A 19315-nucleotide genomic window follows, 5' to 3' on the forward strand; every position below is an offset into this window, starting at 1 on the left:
AACATTTGCAGTCAAGAACATTCCAGCTAATATACTGATTCACTGGATTATTCACAGAACATGAAGACAAAAGGGAATGGAGTCTAAGTAAACCAATTTTAAAATTCAGATGAACATTTGCAGAAGATTTGGGGTGTTTATTTACCCACCGCCTGTTTCTGATATAGCTGAATCTCCACTAGGAACTGGAGTGGGATCACCAAACACATTTCCCTTTTAACTTGCTCTGGATTTCAAAACTCTGAAATGCTATGGGGATGGGAATTCTACAAATAAATACCCAGGATAATAGCTAAATATGAATCCAGATTTCCAGGGGTTTACTGTTGAAAAACATTGCTCAGGTAAGAAAGGATTTGCAGGATCAGGAAAAGAAAGATGAATGCCATCTCCTTTCCAGCCCATCCTTTCTGCCTTATTTCCTTTCATTCCATTTGTGTTGAATATCAGCAGAAAACACTCTGAAAGTTCAAATTGTGCACACTTGCGTATGGAAAATCCATCGTACTCAGCATTCTCCAGCATTAGCCGTGTCTAATTGGAGACATTTCACTCATCTTTGATCTTAATAGCTTTTTGAAAGTGTCAGCCCAAATGCTTAATATCAGAGCCAGGGCTATAGAGTCCAGGACTGAGACGAATATATTTGCCTTTGATTTTAATATCTCTGACTTAACGCGCCCCCTCATCTCCCCCTTCCCTACCCTTTCCCTGTCCCTCTTGAATTCTGGCGACTTAAGAAGCCTGGGGGGCGGCAGTGGGGGAGGAGGAAAAGGGAATGCAAATTTTTAATTAAAAAAGATGTGTAAGCATTTTAAATCTTTTTTTAAACACAAAGTCCCTGTGCAATAATTTTAAGAGGAGCGTAGTCAGGGAAATGCAAAAAATTTCACATGAAAATATTCTCTTCTCCCTTTTTTCCTCATCTTAATAAGAGTCAAACGCATTCAAGCCTCCTAAGACGTCCATCTGTAAAATGCTATAATGGGGCTAAAAAACAATTATGCAGCCACCCATTGGAAGCTATCTTATTTTGAAAATTTGGATTCAATTGCTCATTTGTTTCCAATAGACACTATTACCACTGGCTCAGCTGGATTCATCACTGTGCAGGAGCTTATGGAATGCCTGGAGGTTTGGTGTTAACCCTGTCTGGCATGGGAGAATTTCTTTTTCCTCCTGCAGAGCACGCAGAGAGCGGTTTGAAGGACAATCATCTGAAATTAGAACTGCGCTGATGCGAATAGTTAAATTACAAGAAAGAATGTTCTCCAGACTGGGAGGCATGGAAGGCAGGAAGACTTGCTAAAGGAAATTTAGTGGGGGCTAGAGATGGCAGGACTGAGAAAACCTATTGTTCCAACAGCCAGCAAGGTTATAGGCTCTTCCATGGCTATGTCAACTGCTTTAGGAAATAGGCTTCCTCTTACCTCAAGCACCCATGAAGTACATAGCTGAAGGAATGACGATCCATGTGGTTAAGTCGCTAGAGCATGATTCAGAAGGTGTGGTTTCAATTCCCATCTTTGCTACAGACTTCCTGTGTCACTTTGGGCAGATCACTTAATTTCTCAGTTCTTCATCTATGAAATGGAACAATCCTTCTTCTGCCTTGTCTACTGAGATTGCAAGCTCTTCAGGTCCTGGACTGTCTCTTGCTGTGTGTGGGTACAGCGCCTAGCACAATACGCCTCGGGCCCACAGAAAATACAAGATGAATGTGGCATACCAGCACATTGTATTTACACTGGTGATTTACCACATTACCAGGTGACTAATTCCGGTTACCATTGTTGAGGGGCAGTTTTGCATTATTCATCCCAGAAGATTTGAGGGGGGTGGGGATTGAACTTTGTGGACAAGACTTAATATCGGTGCTTTGCAGCTAATGGGGAAACTGTAGCTTGTGACCAATGGGAAGATAAAGCCAGAGTCTGCATTCAGGGCATGTTGACTGATTATTTTACTGGCTTTAATATTATTGGGACTCCTGTAAACTCTTTCCTTCAATTTCAAACTTCCTTTACTCAGTACAAGTGATGCGACAAAGAATGAGGCTTTGAAAAGATGTTGCATGCAGTACATCTTACTATGCAATGCATTCTAGCTAAAAAATTATTTGAGAAAAGCCTGGGGGAGAGAGGTAGGAATGTACTTGTTGAACCACACGTAGGTGCAATGAACCTGGCTGAATAAAAGAGTTGCTGACGGCAATAGCAAATATAATAGAATTCGATTTAATATAGGACTTTTCATACTCCAGGTGTCTCAAACAGCTTTACAAAGCAATAAGTTAGGTACAGATAGTGCTAGTCCAGTGACTATGTAAGCAAATACCACAGCTATTATTCACTGCAGCAATAACTCAGGTTATTTAGACATTAGCGGCTAGATTCAGCCCACATTTCCATCAGCTGAAACTCAAACAAGGGGCTCATAAAGCAGAAAGTCCGCCAGGGGAAAGGTCGCAGCTGCAAATAGGTGGATGCATCTAATAAAGAGACTCCTTACTGCAAAATTCATCTGACTCAAAGAGTTACTGGAGAGGATTGATGAGAGATTGGATCTTAGCGTATACGTCTGAGTCAACTTAAAGTGTAGAGAGCTGAGCAGAATCCTTGAGGATAATGGGAATTGAAAGATTATATGTATTTTACCAGCATACAGTACCTTGGAAATGGTTGCCTCGCTGGTCTTTAATGGAGCCCTTATTTCAAGAGTTAATAGAGACACTCTTTTAGTTTTTATATCCATGGACAATGACTCTAAATTCAGTCTCTATTGCATAAAGTCTGGTGGAGTTAATCAGTTGCTTGTCAATCCGCCTGTTAAAATGAAAGGACAGAAGAATGAGCACAGAACACTGGATGCTTGCTGCAGAGTCCATTTTCTGTAGCCCTTATGAAAAGCTGCTGCCTCCCGCTTGTGGAGAGCAAATTATTTTCATACACTCCCCCTCACTTTCCTGTACAGGAGTTGGGATACCGGGATGCTGCTGTGTGGTGACTTATGGGCAGAAAGGGAGATAAGCACAAACAGAGGAAACTGGATTCTAAATAGTCTCAGACAAGCCACTGACTCACCTGCATGTGACCTGAGATAAAGTCTTTGACCTCCCTGAACCACCCTCAACCCAGCTGCCAAACTGCCAAAAAGCAGAGAAGACTTAATTGAAAACCAGCTGCTGAAGCCATCCTGAACTTCCCTCAATGTACGTCTCTTCATGGAGATGGAGGGCCCTACGTTTTGCCATGTGTGTGTTACCCCTCTAGCTGTCTCACTTGGGAATCAGACACTGGGATGCCCTTCCTAGCCCCTGTGTTGACTCCAGGCTGTTGCAATCACCCCCTCCCTTTTCCAAGAAGAAACCGCAAACTCTGAAGCATGTGGCCTGGCACAAGTGAGCCCAAGCACAAAGAAAAACAAGTGCCCAGCTTGTTTTCTTTACAAACCTCAGGACGTCCCTCTAACCGCCCCACTCCTCAGGTGGCTGTTTTGTTAAAAAGCTACAAAATTGGAACATGATTTCTAGGAACTAGAATCCAGATAAGCCAAGGGAGTAGGGTCTGCAAAGCCCTTGTGCATCATAGGGCCGTGGGCATGCAATAGAGTGAATTTTAGGTTTCATTAAGATTCATATTGTCAGGGGCTCAGAACAGCAACCTTCATTTTAAACCCTTTTGTAATAATGCATAAGCACCTTCAAGTGACCGATGGAAGAATTTCTAAATGCTTGAGGCTCCAAGAAGCATCCAGAAGTTATGGGATTTACTGAAGCAAAGGAGATCGCCAGGAGCTCAGATGGTCTTCACTCCCCCACGCATCCCCAGTTCATTCCTTTCCCCTTCTTTAAATATATTTTTCTATTTTTAGCCCCTATAGCAGTTCTGAGCTCCCTAGCAGACATGGCGCTGCACACTGCACAGGTAATGCATTTGTCCTATCGATTTATGCAAAACCATACATTTGTTTTCAAGAGAGAGGACACAAAGACAGCAAACGTTAAAGAAGAACATAGGCCGTAAGGAGTTGTTTTCAATGTGTTGCATTAGAGAGATGGAATCAATTATCAGGTAGACCAAAAATATATCCTGATCCTACACAGTTTAATTTCGGGCCAGTGGGGTAATTACGGTTACACTTTGTGAGCAGCTGTAAACATTGATCTACAATGTTTAAATTTAAACATGTTGCATTTTCTTTATTGCTGATTCCTTCAGGGGGGGCTGGTGCTCATGCAAAGAAGTCAGCATACGTAGCAATTAAATTTATCTCCATTCCAAATATGGCACCTCCTCCCCTCAAGCCTCTACCAAAAAAAAAAAAAAGCCAAAGTCCAACCTTTGCTAGTGACAAATGGTCTATAGATATTAGGGTTTTATTTATATTTCAAGACGGTTTCTCAGATAATGGGAAGGAGAATGAAGTAAACAAATGATAGCACCAGAGATGGGATGTACAGCACAGCTAACTGGAGGACGAGTGACAGTTCCATTTCATGGTAAATTTCAAGGTTTCACAATGTGTTTTTGTTCGGCATTGGAATACAAACAAAACCTTTGTGTGAAGACAGAATTGTATTTTGTGTGTCTCACTCTGCAGCTGGGGGATTCAGGCAGTAGCCTTGGATTCTGGAGATGCCTGCTTCACAGCAGAGTTTATCATTACAGCACAAAGGGAGGGATGGCTCAGGGGTTTGAGCATTGGCCTGCTAAACCCCAGGGTTGTGAGCTCAGCCCTTGAGGGGGCCATTTAGGGATCTGTGGCAAAAATCTGTCAGGGGATTGGTCCTGCTCTGAGCAAGAGAGTGGGAGTCTCTGAGGTCCCTTCTAACCCTGATATGTTATTTTTTTCTCTTTTAGATCACTCCAAATCAGGGATTTTCTCCTGGGTCTCCCATTGCAGGCTAAGGCCTTTACCAACCATCTGTAGAGTTCCTCTGAGCCAAAGACCTTTCCAACAGCCGTTGTGTGGAAGCCGTAAGTGTCACAAAATGTCTCAACTTTCATGAAACGGCATATTTTGCAGAAAATGTTCTGAACAGCTCTAGCTTCCAGGTCTTTTGGGACGCTGTAAAAGGATCTACAAGCTCCTCAGCATTACTCCTCAGCACAGGCCCTGCAAAAAGACCTAGGGCTGAGTCAATTCCAATACAAGGTTCAGAGCCAGCTGAAGGGAGAATGTTGTGAGCTGGGAGATAATTCAGTGCAGCTGAGGCTATGCAGGGCCAGGCTTAAAAGCAGAGTGTGGGGCAGAAGCTAGGACAGGAAGTGCTGGTGTGAGAGAAAAGCCAGGCTAGCTGGAGGGTATATTTTGTTTCTTGGTGAGTACTTCTTTTTGGCTTGTGCAGAAGTAATGCAGTAGCCATGGACCTTTGCCATGTCTGTGGTGTTGCAGCTGAACCAGAACCCCTGGAATGAACCTAAAACCCCAAATTGGGTTGTTAGTGTTTAAAAGGCACTTCTTAGTTTGCACCCTGCCCTGAACCTGGCACTGCTATAGGGACCAATCCTGAGCAAGGGTTACATGAAACATGGTGGAATATGTGAATCCGAGCCAGGAAGTTGTATCCTTTCCAAAGGGTAAACTCACAGCCCATCTTTGGGTGTGTAGTGGTATGAGGCCTTCCTCATTTCCTGGTTTGGCTCATGACAATGGTCATAGTGAAGAGAATAGAGGCTTCTTGCTTGATACTCCTTCCTCTGAGTGAGAGGAATCCACATAAGGAATACCTGAAACATTTTACTTCCATTTTCCCTTTTGTCACTAATAACAAAAACAGCACCCTCAGCCCAGTGCCCCCCAAGCTTGGTGCCCTAGACAGATGCCTGCCCCAAGTCACAATTTGCTCTGCTCCTGGCTCAGTGCAGCCATGACTCATGAACTTATAACCTCCTATCTGTGGATGTCCTCATCCTTTTCTAGGGCTGCAGAATGAGTGAGCGCTCCTCCGTCCCTGGAGTCATAGCAATTTCTGGGCAGCAACAGCATGGGGAATGGGGAGGGCAGAAATGGGTTCTCAAAAGAAAAAAATACCATAAAACATCATTGCAGGGGATGAGGAGTTGTGAAGGCTCTGTGTTCCCATGGTATGTATGTTAGGGGGAGGGAAAGGTGCAGAAGGGAATTGGATTATATAGGTGTGAGCAGAGCAAGATGGATTTGGTATCTCAGTTTGTCCAGCTGCAAAAGAATAGAAAATGACCTGCTTCCTTAGGCTTTTATGAGACTTGATTAACATTTGTAAAGTGCTTGACGTGTCCCATGCAAAGTGTTATATGAATGCAAAGTCTGGGTCTAGCTCAGGTGAGGCCTGGACACCCCGCATCATCATGTGTTGAAGTCCCAGAATTCAGTGTTTGGTTCCTGATAGTGCTAAAGAAAACAGCCCATACAAAAACAAAACAAAACAATAAACCCTCCTTTAATGCCTTGCAGTCTTTGGAGACAGCTTCAGCAGTTATTACACTTAAAGTTTGGAATAGCTACAGTACAAAAGGTTTCGGTGACCAAACATGAAGAAAAGGCCGGTGACAAACGCAACATCCCTATAACTCACCATGACCAAAAGCAGGGAAGTGGACTTTATTTTATGATCCAGGTTTTCATCCTCTTTTTTTGCTCATGTGTTTGATAATGGCTGTGGTCATTTATCTGTGAAAATGGGACCCTCTTGTATCCTCTGCCACATGAAGGCGTGTTAATGAAATTATAAGCCCAAATGAACCTCTCTTCCCCTTTCTGAGTACTTTCAAAGGACAAAACAAAGGCTTCTTTAATGGAGGGGAAGATAGAATGATACAGGAAAGAAAATTGTATTTCTTCTACAGCCTGTGTGGTGCTAAATGGCTTTAAACAGCCATTTAACCACCCACAGAGAGAAACTAGGTTTACAAATTTTCTGTTTTGCTATGTGCTCTCCCCATAGCATTGGCATTTCATTTGTTTTCGTGCTTAGAGAAATGGATGGTTCCAATTTACAACCTCAACAAGAGAGTCTATGTCATTTTCCCCCCTTTTGCAGCATGGCTGGGTGCAGCTAACAAAAAAATGAATCTGCACCAAAAGACACAATTTATAGAAGAAGGGGGAAAAAAACAACCTGAGGAACCTTTAATAAGTGTCACAAAGATAAAGCTGGGAAGAAGGATGTGTTTATTTGGAGCGTAGGGGTACAAATGAGAAACTGGAAAGCAATAGTGTGTGTTTATTCCCTTATCGGGTTCATGGATGTATGGCCTCCTCATCAAGCTGGAAGATTGAGTTTTGTATGTACAAAGCTCCCTTCAGTGAAGCCTTAGGATAGTGTGACTGTTTCATGGATTCAACCATACTCTTCTATGGAAGGGCCCTCATTCCAGTTGAGAAATTCCCTGGGTTTTGCCTATTCCTTCTCCATTTGCTCTTTTAGTTTCTATTGCTGCTAATGGTTACCTAAGTTGGCAATTTATAGAGACTGAGTGAGAATCCTAATTGCTTTTAAAATTATCATATTACAGTGGTGGGCTAGGGTCATTTTTATTCCCATCTGTCCCTGGCACAAAGTTGCGATCTTGTCTCTTAGATGCTGACCCTGCTATTGTTATCTAGGCCTGGATTACCTCATCATTAGCCTACTGCAGTGGGCTTAACATAGGATAATATCCATTCCCAAAATGAAGTTGGTGCAGAATGCACCTGCCTGCTTGTTAAACACAGGGATGCCCAGAGGATTCAGGGGGCTTGGGGCAAAGCAATTTTGGGGGCCCTGTCCATAAAAAAAAAAATTGCAATACTATAGAATACTATATTCTTGTGAGGGCCCCTGTGGGACCCGGGGCCTGGGGCAAATTGCCCCACTTGCCCACCCCTCAGCAGCACTGGTTAAACATTGCATATCATCATGAGCATGTCAGAGACCTGGCCTCTGCACAGCTGTCTTTTGGTTTCCAGGTAGACATTACAGCACTGGTTGGAACCAACTATGTAAAGCTCTAGATAGCACCAAGAATCGTGGGATGGGTGTTTGCTTGTATTTAAGGCCCTGATCCAGGAAAACACTTAAGCGTGTGGATTGTCACATCTAAGTCAATGGGATGACTCACATGATTAAAGTTTAGTATGTGTTTAAGTGCTTTGCTAGATAGAGGCATAAATCAAAGTTAATATCTGCAAAGAAATATGTAAAGTGGGACCCAGTGCAGATGTTAACAAAAAAAAAATCAGTATTGTCGTGAAATTTTCAGGATGAGAAGCAATCCTGGACCTAATATTTCAGCAAAAACCACGAGAACTAGCTACCTACTTTCCATTCTTGTTAATGGGCTTCCCCTGTCCAAATAAAAGACTCATTTAAGTCTGATTTATATACACCTCAAGTCATTTTAGTGTATTTAAGTCTTAATTAACGTTCTTTAAATTTTTTGTCACTTCCTTTGAAAGGAAGATGAGTATAATTAAGGAACTAACTGTCACTTCTATTTTAGTCTTAAGATGTTTTATATACTTTGTGCAGGTTTGGTCATTATTGCTTTTTAAAAACTTTTTGGAGGCTTGGTTATTATTGCTTTGTAAGTCTTCATAGATTGAATTTTCCAATTTCTTCAGGACATGTCAGTCAACACTTTGAATATTTTTTTATTTTGCTTAACTACAATATTTGGACCAATTTCAATGCCTAACTTTGATGAGAAATGTAGATTAGGCTTTAGTAAGTATTAAGGGAAGATCTTTGATTCCATACCTGGCATTTATTCACCAGCGTGGCCACGCTTTATAGAGCATATACTTTCTGCATATGGAGCTTATGAAACATACCTCTTGTGGTTGTGTGGCTTCATGTGGATCTTACATAGGGGATTTGCACACTCCAGGAACACTAATGCACTTGGAGTAGGGACAGTCAGAATTTTGCTGTTTATACTTTGTCAGTGAAATCCATTCCGTCCACGAAGAGTCTGAATGTGTAACTGAGCCTGATGAGAGTAGACTGTGGGAGGGGCTTGGAGTTTAGGGAGAAGAAACCCATCTGTCAACCTGGAACCAAGACAAGGGAATGCAATCTAACCTTGGTGTTGCCGCTTCTATTCCTGCCTTTGGTCTGGAGCGACAGCCACAGCCTTGCCCCACCAATTCAGCAGGGGACTGTGGTCTGCATAAACATGGATCCTATGTCCCCTCCTCCTGGCTCCCCCATCCACGAGGTTGTCTATGCCTGCCTGTGCTCAAGGAAGCTTTGTGCGTGGGCTGGAAAATTTCTGTGATAATTTTGGAGAGACAAGGCAGGTGAGCTAATCTCTTCTATCAGACCAACTTCTGTTGGGGAGAGAGACACACTTTCAAGCCACACAGAGCCCTTATGCAGGTCAGGGAAAGGTACTCCCAGAGTCACAGTTAAATACAAGCTGGAACAGTTGGTTTAGCATAAGTACGGGTAGGTAGCACCTATTCTAAGGGACCATTCCAGCTGAGTGGCCCATTAACACCTCAGCAATCATAGGACAAAAAGGGAGGTCAATGCATTAGGCTAGGTCTACACTACAGCCAATACTGGCAAAATTTATATCACTTGGAGCTGTGAATATTCCACCCTCCCGAGGGACATAAATTACACCGGCATACAGTGCTTGTGTGCACAGGGCTACATCAGCAGGAGAGCTTCTCTTGCCGACATAGATTATGGCACTTGGGGCGGTGGGTTTTTGTCTCCCACATGGGCATAGAGCATGTTCACAAGACATGTTGCAGCGTCCCCCTTGTACTGGTGCAGTGGTGCTGCGGTACTGGTGCAGCACGGTACGTGTCGACACGACCTTACAAATTGTTGTAATAAGCCATAAATCCAGCATCTTTATTGAGACCATGGTTTTTAGTGGCTTGTGTACTTATGGATTTAAGCTCTCAGGCTCATTCTTCACCCACTTTGTCTCTCAAATATCCCAGGACCAACACAGCTACAACAACACTGCGTACAATGTGACAATTTAGCACTGTTGTTTTACATAACATCACGTGATTGGTTTGTGGGTGCATTCTGGAAAGAGGCCAGCCCTGTAGCAACATGTGGCAGGGTCACGGCTTGTGCAAATGTGAAATGGCAAAGGTGCTGCACTAGAGAAGAGGAGGCAAGCGTTGTAGCAACAGTACCGCCTCCATCAGCCACTCTGCTTGAGAGAAGCAGCACAGTGCAATCAGCTTAACAGTGCTTCTCTCTGCCTTGCTCTTTGTTTGGCCCAGTTAGTGGGAAGAGCTCACGCAGAATCAGTGGAAGGTGGAGGTAAGTGTGAAGGAAGCAGGATGGGGGCAGATGGTATCGGCACATTAATGGCCTGTAAAGATATTGCCCCCTCTTAATTGCACCACATTCTCACATCCGCCTTAAATGGTCTTAGCCTCAGCACTTGCTATCCTGGGAGCCGTCCTCAGCTCTTTCTGTGTAAGCAAGATGGGACCTGCAATTACCCCTCTTCAGTGCTGCATGACTCATTTTCTGTGGGTTTGCTCCACTCAATCAGCCCGGTGCACTTGTCATTCCTCGTCTTAAGCAGATTCCAGGCCCCTCTTGTTTACTTTTGATTGCTTTGTCTTTAATGTAGCATACGAGGATTTTATGTGCCTCTGTTTCATCAGTGTAATTCTTCTTGTTGCTATGGCAATCTGCTTCAATTTTCTTTTGTTCTGGCAATTGTATTTTTACAGACTTCTGCTTTCAAAGAGATAAGCTCCCTATATTTCACCTGGACGCAGAGAATTACCCTCTATATAGACACAGTCAACCTTTACTTTAAGACTACATTGCGGTTATTTGCAAGAGTTGTTTATCATTGCTGATGTCATTTTTATTCCTTTCTGTGGGATCCATTTCAAACAGGCCTTTCATTCCTATTTACTCATCTCTGCTGTTGCATTGAAGAAATGTTGCATTGTGAGATAAGCATTCCTGATGGTATGCAGTGAATGTGGAGAAGATCCATTTGAATTTCATGCTTGGCAATACGGAATAGACTTACCGGCTCCAGTACAATAGAAACCCACCCAAATTCTTCCCAAACCCACCTAAAGCTATGTTTTGAGGTATGATGTAGTTTGAATAGCTATTGAAGGAAATTATTCCTCATGTTCACCTGCCCCTCATCCCAGATTCAATCCCTGCGGACATCCCGACTCCAATCAAGGATTGTTACATTCTCACAAGATTTCCAGCCCAGTTTTACAGACTCAAGCAATTCAGGAAAATATCCTGACTTTCAGAGGCTCATCCCAACTGGCCATCCCAATATCTTGGGTTTTGCACAGCCCTGAGCTGTGATTAGGCCAGCAGCTGGCCTGGGTCAGGAAAGAAGAGACGTGATGCTTTTGAGAACTTGGAGGGGGAATTTTTGTTCTGCTGCTGAGGGAGACCTGTGGAAGGGCCTCATTGCACTAGCAGATGTTATGTTCCACAGCATGCAAACAAAAACATTAGATAAAGGCACAGAAAACTCTTGCTGGAAGGATGGATCATAGCACTTCTTTATTTCTTAGAATTCAGACTGAAGTTGTATGTGTGATTAAATACAGAGAGAAACAAAGCAGGCTGCTCCATAAAACAGCGAGGCACAACTCTCCTCACCTTACTCTAAGTGTGCTGTCTGCGCACTGACTGCTGCTAGGCCCAGTAGCACCAGGAACACCCTGCCCCTGGCTTTAAAGTGACAGCTTACATTTTTAATACAGCTCAGTACATCACAGCTATACATCAGGATGTCAGTCATGGACATGGACTATTTGCTAGCGGAATGATTGTAGCACTTGCACATATATAAAACAGTAGCATTAAGAGGTTTCTGGTGTGATCATTCTCTGATTTTAAGGGTTACCAGGAAGGGACTGAACCTCATGTTGCAATGTCAATATCTCCCCCTCCTACACACATACATACTGACCTGTGAGCCCATTGGGCATGTAAAATCATGAAAATTGCCTTTATTAAGAATATGCTTTAAAATACTCTTATTATTTGTATTACAATAGAGCCAGAGGCTCCACCACCACCAAGGCCCCTTTGGGATAGTTACTCATTGTACATGAAGTAAGAGACTATTCCTGCCTCAAGTATCTTCAGTCTAAATGGACAAGAGAGAGAATGGGGGTGGGAGAAGAGAAGGATTATCCTTATTTGACAGGTGGGGAATTGAGGCACAGAGATGATGTGATTGGGCCAACATTATCTAGGGGGTCTGTGTCACAGCTGGGAATTAAACGCAGATCACCCGAATCTTTACCCTGTACTTTAATCAGAAGGCCACCCTTGCAATTCAGGTAATTGCATGTGCAAATGGCTAACTGGACACACGTTTGCAACCCGCTAAGTATGCAACTGAAGTATTTGAAATCTGTGGGGCTTTTTTTCTTAAAAAAAGCTTTGCCATTCATCACGAAGCTCTGGAAATGCTCCATACACAGAGTTATAAAGTCTGTCCTCTCCTCAACAGAGTAAAACCAGTCCCCTCTCCCTGCAAAAGAGGAAAAAAACCGACAAACACACTAACAGAGGGAGTCATTCTGCCAATATGCTTAAGCACATAATACAGTTGTTAGGCCATGTGGCTTTCCTAATGTCCCTAATGAGCATTAGGTTGGATTTACAAATTGGAGAACATATTAGGAATAAGATTCTTAGCACTCATATCAGTTTGTCTCAGACAGAGGTCTCTGAAGCTTCCTAGTGATGATTCTTCCCTGTCAAATACCAAAGCTCCCACATGCATTCAGGTCCCTGAAAAATGTATGACAAGATGGGCCGATGGGAGGGAGGAAGCCGGTACAAATTACCAGGGCCCAGCGATCTGGAAGGGGGCTTGGGGCCTGGCTTCCCCGGCTTCATCGGCCCTGTTTAGGCGGTCTGCCCTTGCTGGGGGGCCCGAAAAATGTTTTTCACAGGGGCCCAAACCCACTCTCAGCAGCCCTGATGACAAGTGGACATAGGAATTGACAGCGGCTGGATTGGCTTCCATCGCTGATGATTTAGAATGACAGGTTTTTATTATTTCATAAGCTGGAGTCGTATTATGCAAGGGCATGGCAGCTTTTTGGAGTGAGATCCATTATGCATGACATGGACGTTTTTTTCCTAACACATCTTGCAACCAAAATGCAGCGTACAAATCAAGCAATCCCCGGGGAGGCAATTTGCCTCAATCAGCTTCTTTAGGACTGTCAGTCAGAAATGGTTAGCATGAGCATGGCCCCAAAGCTTGCCTGCTGCTCCAAGAACTTTCCCTGTTGTCTTGGGAGAGGAGAGAGGGGGCAGAGTGTTGTACCAAATGGCAATCAATTAAAATGGAGTATTTAAGAGCCGACTAAAGAGATGAGTGGCTGTTTTATTAATTTCACAGAAATAATTTTGATTTATTTTCTTTTGAAAACCTCTTTGTACTCTTCAAATGTGTTTGCTTTTTTAAACAGGCTTGGTCACTGGTGGAATAAGCCATTTACTCATAAAGGTTCAAAACAACTCAAGTGCACTGATGTTGCAAAGTTTGACACTAGCCATTCACCTTTGGAGACTCGAGTTACAATCTTGACCTGATGGTAGGTCACAAGGAAAACAAATTTAGGAATCTTTGATAAACTTTTCAAAAGCATCTATGTGACTTAGGAGACTAAGTCCCATTTTCAAAATGATTTAAATTGCTAAGTCTTATTAAAAATCTAAGTGTCTAAGGTCTTGTTTCCACTTCAAAATATATAGAAATAGATATTCCAGAATAAATATACATAATTATTTTGATATAAGCCTTTGTGTGGACTCCAGAATAAGAGATTTTTCAGATTTAGCTCAATCCATTTTCAGAGTGGTAACTTTTGAAAGTGGGACATAGGCACTTTTGAAAAATTGATCTCTGGCTTCTTACTCTACCAACTTGTGTGCATTGGGTTCAGTTTAGCAGACAGTCTATGCTCAGGAGTCTCACTGAGGACTGCAGTGGCAGTCTGGGACTGAGCTGCTTTGGAAAAGTTGTGGGGAAGCCATGACTGTAAGAGCAAGGCTTGTTGCTGGTTGAGATTGAGGTACACTGGAAGAGCCAGGAGAGCCATAGAACTGCATCAGCACCTGTGTTATAATACAGTGCTAAAATTGCCGGGAGTGCACTAGAGATCAGCAACGAGATTTATTTGCAGTTATATGGTGTGATGTTTGCATGTTAGTCTCTGCTAGGCCTGGCTCTGTCCAAAACTAGCAACTACAGGTGGTTGGGAAATCATATTCTCCCCCTCTCTTGCAAAAAAATGTTCAGTGCAAATTATTTTTGTAAAAGTTTTTGAGATTTCCTTATAAAATTGAAATGTTTTCTGTTTTCAGCAGTAAAAAAAAAATCAGTTTTCAGCTTTCCATGTTTTGCAAGAAAAACAGAGATTTATTTATTTTTTTGTGAAAGTTTCCATATAATTGAATTTTTTTTCCTATAGATATGTATTATATACACACACACACACCCCACATTTGGCATCCCTACTATCAATCCCTAAATTGCACATGGCCCAAACTCGTACCATTTTAAAAATAAAAGGCCAAATTCTCAAGTGCTTTAACTACAATCGCACTGGTTTCAGTGGCGTTATACCGGCCAAGAATTTGGCCAAAAATGTGCGCAAACCTATCTTTTTGTTTTCGTGATTAGGTTGCCAATTAAAACAAAAAACAAAACATGCAAAGTTTGGAGACTTCTGTAGTGCTAATTGTGCACAGAGCCATGTTATGGGATTAACCAATCACAATTAAGAATGTTTGAGATCAGTTGAGAATACTGCATTACATTGATTTCAGCAAGCTGAACACACTACTTCACCCTTGACCTTTCTCAAGTCCCTGTACAAAAACTATTGATTTCAGTGTAGCTTTCCATTTGCCATGGCCCCAGGGAAGTAATGAATCTACGATACCCGGAGAGTCATGTGTGCAGTTCTATTGTAGCCATGCTGGTCCCAGAGTATTAGAGAGACAAGGTGGGTGAGGTAATCACACACAGAGAACAGTTAAATACATGCATAACCACAGACACGACCCAATGAGGTGGTTGGTAGTGAAGGTCAGAATTTAATGTACTCTGCCTTGTATCCTAACTGGGAATTGGGTAAGATGATGGAGACAATCCAGGCTGCTGCAACTAGTGAACTGCTTATTCACCGAGCATTGGCCTTCTCTGGCTAAGAATTGTCAGTGAGCAGACTTGAGTTTTACAAACGTCTTCATTATGTGAAGTCATTTGACCAATGGTTCACGCAAACCAATGCTTAGAACTGCACACTAACTATGCTACCTGTGTGTATTCACTGTGGTCCTGATCACACATAGCACCGAAGTATTAAGTACTGAGCTGGATTAAGGCCTTAAGTGCTGTGTCCCACTAGTCAGATGAAAATGATTTTGTTCCTTGATTGGATGAATATAGTTACACTAGAGACTGTCATCAGAAGCTCCTGGTGTGATGCTCTGATCTGTTCAATGTTGATATCAATCGGCTGCATGCGTGTTCCCTCTGTGTGCTGCCCCAGCTCTGCACAGATCACTGACCCAGCAGACCCCAAGAGAACCCCCAATGACCACAGACTCTAGTAAGGTATGAAGGCACCTGGGCCACATTTATTGTTGAAGAGAAACACAGTCTCCAGCTCCCTGGCATAGAAGTCCAAGGTGCTGCTAAGGTGCAGCTAGCAAGTGCTCCTGACAACGGACCAGCTCAGTCAGTGGCGAGACTTTCCACTGCCCCCTAGGCCGGACGAAGACACTTCCCCAGGGATGCATTCTTATACACAGGTGCAAACAAGTTACACATCAATCCTGACATTGCGAGGTGCAACCCCTCGACGTAGCAAGGTACAACTCCTCCACGTAGTAAGGTGCCGCCTCTCACCTTGTACATGTTGGTTTGAACAAAACAACTCTATCCATCATATTACCCTTTTGGCCCTGTCATTGTCATGGGTCAGTTTGTTCCTTGTTATCTGTGTGGAATGTACAAGTATGCAAATGTTCTGATATCTGGTGTCCAGCACCTTTTAGGTATGTCTCGTTTTGTAGCCTCAGCCCTTTCCTTGCCAGCTTCTGTGAGCAGGGCCTGCCTCTGGCTCATAACTTAACTTTGCTTTGTGTTAGCAAAGTCTTGACCATTACTTTAGCTCAGGCCTTAGGCCTCATACCAGGTCTCTGGTTTATATCTCAGGGTCTCCTCTTACTACACAGACCATCGTCCCCACTTGAACCATCCTCACTAGCTCCTTTCACAATCACTGTGGACAACACCATCATCTTACCTGACACTCAAAACTAACTCATTGTTTCCCTTCAAAACCCTCTCTTTCCATGATGCCTACAAAACACTGGTACACTAAGATCACTGTCACTCAGGCCTGCAGCCTGGGCATCATCTTCAGCCAAGACGTCTTCCTCAGACTATGCCTGACTCTTGGAGATTTTTTCTGCACCACATCTCTAAGATATAGCCGGTCCAGTCCATCTACACAGCTAAAGCTCTTGTCCACAGAGCTGGTGCAAGGATGTTTCGCGCCCTAGGCGAAACTTCCACATTGTGGCCTCCCACCCTGAAAAGCCCCCCTGTGGTAGCCCCCCCTCTGCCCTGAGGCACCCCCCGCCATGGCAGCTACCCTCCTCCTCCCTGAGGCACCCCCCCGCCCCAGCTCATCCCTGCTCCTCGCACAAGCACAAGCACCCTGAGCACGCCATGGCTGCTTCACTTCTCCTGCCTCCCAGGCTTGGGGCGCCAATCAGCTTAGGTGCCACAAGCCTGGGAGGCGGGAGAAGTGAAGCAGCCACGGTGTGCTCGGAGGAGGCGGGGCAGGTGTGTGCTGGGACAGGGAGTTCCCCTGAGTGCTGCCCCTCCATCCTTACTTGTTGCAGGCGGCCCTCCCTGTGTTCCCCTGCCCCAGCTCCCCCCGCCTAAATGACGGCAGCGACTGGGGCGGCCGAAGATGCAGCGCCACAGTCGCTGCTGAAGAAAATGGTGTGCCCCAAATCCCAGTGCAATAGGCGACCGCCTAGTTAGCCTAAATGGTTGCACCGGCTCTTCTTGTCCAGGTACTCCTCATTCTGCCTCTTGATTGCTACAGCATCCTTCTGGCTGGCCTTGACAAAGGCAACCTTGCCCTGATTCTATCCATTCAGAATGCTGCTGCAATGATCATTCTCCTAGCCTGTCTTCTGGACCACATCACCCCTCTCTTTGCATCCTTCTACTGGCTCCTCCTTTACTATCACATCAAACATAAGCTACTGTCTTCATTTTCAAGGCCTTTCATGGCCTATCCCCTCCTTACCTAACATCTCCCATTCACTATTGAGAGGCTGACTCCCATCTCTGATCAGTCTATGACTCCAGCTTCCATCACCCACTTGCTACATTTTCCAACAAGCACCTTCCTGCTTTTCCCAATGCTACCTCTCACACTTGGGACGTGCAATCAGCTGCAAAAGGAATTCATAATCCTCCTTCAAAACCCTCCTTAAAACAATCCTTTGTGGTTATGCCAACACAAAACCTGACATTGGTTCAGGCTGCTGATGTGCTGAGTTCAGAGCCTATCGTAAGGACCAATATTGTTTCTTTTACTCCCTTATCTGTATGTATTCATCTTTTGTCTTATTAAAATTATAACATCCCTGGGGCAGATACTATATTTTTGTTCTGTGTCTGTACAATGCCTAACACAACAGGGTCTTGGTCCATGCCTGTGGCCCTAGGTATTATAGTGATATAAATATTAATCACAATCAAAGCACTGGGCCTTTGATTCTCTCAGTCCAAGGAGGTGGGAGCATTTAAGATGAATCCAGGCCTCAGCATGAGGGAATTTTCAGGTCATTGAAACCTTTTCCTTTCTGGTGTACACACGCATGCTCAGTCCCAGATGCAAAGCGTGTGGTCAGTTTATTTCATTGGCTCTGCTCCTGGACTGCGACTGGGGCTCGTATTGTGGTTCTAGATGCAAAGAAGGTACCTGTTTCCTTTTTCAGCTGCTTGAATTGTGTTAGTGTGGGGGAGGGGTTGGCTTTGAATTTTAAGATTATCACAGGGATGGGCTATGTGGCCTGACACATTTTTTCTTACATCTGCCCAGTGTATTTATTTAATGTGTTCGTCTCCAGTTGCATGTGCTACGCTCCTATCACCATCCACCATAATTACTGTCACAGACATGGCATGTTTGTCAGTGCACAGTCTTAGTTAAGAAGGCTCCCTTTGGAGAGATCAGGTCAGCAAACACAGCTGGGTGAATTATTGACTTTTTGGTGTGGTGGCAGTTCCAAGAAATCAAAACCAAAATTTGTCTGTAGTCTAACAGAATGTGAATTTTTTCCCAATTTTTGGTTAATCCAAAAAAAAAAGTCCATTTTGGGTCTGTTCTGAAGTGGCATTTTGGATCCGTGTCTCCTACATCTGAAGTGAGTGCCCTAGCTACCAGGCTGAAGGTTATCAGGGAGAGAAAGTAGCCCACGCCACCTTTTCTTCCTCTGGCCATTTTGTGAATGGCCTATACTATTCGTGCCATATTCATTTTCAGTCAACCGAAACTGCATTTCATCCAACAAATTTCACTCAGCTCTGATTTCTGCTAAGAGCGACCCCTGAAAGCTGCCACAAAGAAATATTGCGGGGTGGGGTGGGCAAACTGACTGGGAAAAGGAGGACCTCAACTACTCCTCCTTTTTCCTGAAAAATTTTTTGCAATGGACATTCATATAAACAAGATATGAGTCTTGAGAACACCTGTGGAAAACAAACACTCCAGGGTGACAAACACAGCAAATCCATATCTGGTTTCTCATTCACCAAAGCTGTTGCAAATTATTTCCCCTACCACTTGTCCAGATGTGGAGACAAAGGGGAAATGAAAACCTGCATTTGCTGTACAGACCTGAGGGTAAATAGATGCATTTCACCACCTATGTTGGTATTGCTTCCCTTGGCTGCTGAGCAGCAGTGGTGTGATGTAACAGATATCTTGTCTGATACTCAGGCCACGTCCAGACTAGGAATTAAAATCGATTTTAGATACGCAACTTCAGCTACGGGAATAACGTAGCTGAAGTCGAATTTCTAAAATCGAGATACTCACCAGTCTGGACGGGGCGCCATCGATGTCCGCGGCTCTCCGCGTCGATTCCGGAACTCCGTTCGGATTGATGGAGTTCCGGAATCGATGTAAGCGCGCTCGGGGATCGATACACCGCGTCCAGACTAGACGCGATATATCGATCCCCGAGCAATCGATTTTAACCCGCCGATGCCGCGGGTTAGTCTGGACGAGGGCTCAGGCTCATTGGATGTAAGCATGT

Source organism: Gopherus flavomarginatus, chromosome 7 (genome assembly GCF_025201925.1).
Source record: "Gopherus flavomarginatus isolate rGopFla2 chromosome 7, rGopFla2.mat.asm, whole genome shotgun sequence".
NCBI classification, from domain to species: domain Eukaryota; kingdom Metazoa; phylum Chordata; order Testudines; family Testudinidae; genus Gopherus; species Gopherus flavomarginatus.